General features: G+C 43.9%; 1 pseudogene; it reads left to right on the forward strand.

Annotated features, from left to right (window-relative positions):
• The first annotated feature begins 1,084 nt into the window (after nt 1–1,084).
• On the forward strand, nt 1,085–2,729 carry LOC129552661 (large ribosomal subunit protein uL18-like; annotated as a pseudogene).
• The last annotated feature ends 553 nt before the right edge of the window (nt 2,730–3,282 follow it).

A 3,282-nucleotide genomic window follows, 5' to 3' on the forward strand; every position in this document is an offset into this window, starting at 1 on the left:
AATGAATTCAACTAAACGGTGAAGTCTTTTTAAAATTGCTAAAGAAAATACTGTGTTTGAATCACTTGTTATTAGTTTGATGACTTCAGTGACTTTTACCAGCCTCTCTGGTGTAATTTCCTTTAAAATCAAGTATTTTTGGAAGATTTAGCCTCAGCCTCATCATATAATATAGTAGAGAAGAGGCTTCAGTTCACCAAATATGGAGTCCCTGCTCTGTGGGAGGCACTGAGTGTATGAAAATGAATTTAAACAAGTGAACAAGACTAAAGGGAACAAACACATCCTCTAAAACCATTATGTCCTCTTGTCATAACTGCTACTAACCAGGAATTAAGGCAGCAGTGGTGTGTACCTGTGTTGAGCCTAAGTGCTCAGGTAAGCTATCCCCTTGTAATGGAGCAGGACCCTAGGCGGCCTTCTCAGAATAGACCCCATACCCGTGTCCTCCAACTGCCTTTTGTCTGCACAAAAATTTTAGTCAAAGGATAAACTTAATCAGAGAAACAAGAAAATGCAGAAAGAAAGGGAAATAGTCAAGCAGACCAAATAATAATACTTAGCCATTAAGCAAAGTCAAGGACCTTTAGTTCTTCCTCAAGGACTGTAGATAATATTCTGAGCCATGTCCTCTGAGCTGCCTTGCAGACACTCATCAAATAGAAGAAGTTACCTTTATTCTGCCCACAAGCACATGGACCCCAGATTGGTTGGAACCAGAAGGTTGATGTTGACTCCCAATTACCTCAGCACCAACCATCAGAAGAATGTCTACAGACTGATCATACCCTTCAGCACTGGAAGACTCCTCACTACCCACTCTGGGGTGGAACACACAGTCTTAAGGGCATCAGTCTACTATGGCCCCCTTTGCCTGACAAAGCCATAAAGCTGTTTCTTTCTACTTCACCCAGAACTCTGTCTCTAAGCTTTAAACCATTATCTATGTACTGAGGCCAGACTTCAACAATAACCTTTGGCCTTAAAAGGTAAGCAGAATTTGCTACCCCCTGACCCCCACCCCACCCCAGAGCTGTGCTAATTCTGCAGCTCCCTGGCAAGCCTTGGTGCTCTGACTTGCAGGATGGGGGTTATCAAAGTTGTCAAGCATAAGGCCTATTTCAAGACTGTGCTTGGGCTTCCCTCATAGCTCAGTTGGTAAAAAAATCTGCCTGTGGTGCAGGAGACCTGGGTTCAGTTCCTGGGTCAGGAAGATCCCCTGGAGATGGAAATAGCAACCCACTCCAGTATTCTTGCCTGGAAAATCCCACGGACAGAGGAGCCTGGCAGGCTACAGTCTCTGGGGTTGCAAGAGTCGGACACAACTTAGCGACTAAACCACCACAACCGCCAAGAGTGTGCTCAGTCACTTAGTTGTGTCCAACTCTTTGCAACCACATGGACTATAGCCCGCCAGGCTTCTCTGTCCATGGGATTTTCCAGGTAAGAATACTGGAGTGGGTTGCCATTTCCTTCTCCAGGGGATCTTCCCAACCCAGGGATCAAACCCACATCTCCTGCATTGGCAGGCAGATTCTTTACCACTGACCCACCTAGGAAGCCCTACTTCAAGAGATACCAAGTTAAATGCAGAAGACGGAGAGAAGGCGAAACTGACTGCTCTGCTTACAAACAATTGGTAATCCAAGATAAAAATAAGTATAATACACCCAAATATAGAATGATAGTTCATGTAACCAATAGGGATATCATCTGTCAGATTGCTTACGCCATGAAGAAGGAGATATGATAGCTTGTGCAGTTTATGCTCACAAACTCCCAAAGTATGGTGTGAAGGCTGACCTGACAAATGATGCCACGGCATATTGTAGTGGCTTGCTGCTGGCCAGCAAGGTTTGATGTGGACAAAATTTATGAAGGCCATGTCGAGGTGCCTAGAGATGAATACAATATGGAAAACATTGATGGTCAGTGTGGTGTCTTCATGTGTTATTTGGATGCAGAGCTTGCCAGGATTGCTGTTGTTCAGTTGCCAAGTCATGTCCGACCCTTTGCAACCCCGTGGACTGCAGCATGCCAGGCTCTGGTGTCCTCCACTGTTTCCTGGAGTTTGCTCAAATTCATGTCCGTTGAGTTGGTGATGCTATCTAACCATCTGATTCTCTGCTACCCTCTTCTCCTTCTGCTCTGAGTCTTTCCCCACATCAGTGTCTTTTCCAAAGAGTTGACTCTTCACATCAGGTGGCCAAACTATTGGAGCTTCAGCTTCAGCATCAGTCCTTCCAATGAATATTCAGGGTTGATCTCCTTTAGGTTCGACTGGTTTGCCAGGACTACTACTGGAAAAATGTTTTTGGGGCCCAGAAGGGAGATGTTGATGGAGGCTTGTCTATCCGTCATAGTACCATGTGGTTCCCTGATTATGATTCAGAAAGCAAAGAATTCAATGCTGAGGGACACCAAAAACACATCAGGGGGCATAATACTGCAAATTATATGTTACCTGAATGAAGAAGATGAGGATGCTTACAAGAAACAGGTCTCTCAATACGTAGAGAACAATGTAACTGCAGACACGATGGAGGAAAATCATAAGAAAGATCACCCTGCAATATGAGAGAATCCAGTGGATGAGAAGAAGCCTAAGAAAGAATGTTAAAAAGAAGAGGCAGAACATTCCCAAGAAGTCACTTGTCCAGAAGAAAGATTGAGTAGTTCAGAAGAAGTGAAGCTTCCTTAGGGCTCAGGAACAGCCTGCTGAGAGTTGATAAACCAAACCACAATTTTCTATCAAGATTTTTCAGATAAAGTCAATAATAAAGTTATTGCACAAGGCTAAAAAAATAAGCAGAATTTTAACCAGGTGAATTGAAAAACATTTTTTTTCTTAAAAATAACCGTAGGCTGAGTTTCCTTACAAGCATGTCTTACTTCTTGTAACTAACAAGTTGGTTAGTTGCTCAGTTGTGTCTGACTCTTTGTGACCCCATGGACTGTAGTCCATCAGGCTCCTCTGTCCATGGGATTCTCCAGGCAAGAATACTGGAGTGGGTAGCCATTCCCTTCTCCAGGGGATCTTCCTGACTCAGGGATCAAACCCAGTCTTCTGCATTGCAGGCAGATTCTTTACCACTTGAGTCACTGAGTATCTCAACAAACCTGAAGCTAGGCAACCACATTTTCACAGATGTGGTATCTAGGCTCCAAGACATTTTAGGCTGAGCACAAATAGGTAGGAAAAAGAGATACTTAAGAATACCTGGTAGGAGTTCCCTGGTGGTCCTGGCATATTTGGGTCATGGCTAGAGAGTTGGGTACAAT

The sequence above is a fragment of the Moschus berezovskii genome, chromosome 3 (assembly GCF_049115385.1).
Source record: "Moschus berezovskii isolate FMDL1 chromosome 3, NW_MosBer_1.0, whole genome shotgun sequence".
Lineage (NCBI taxonomy): Eukaryota > Metazoa > Chordata > Mammalia > Artiodactyla > Moschidae > Moschus > Moschus berezovskii.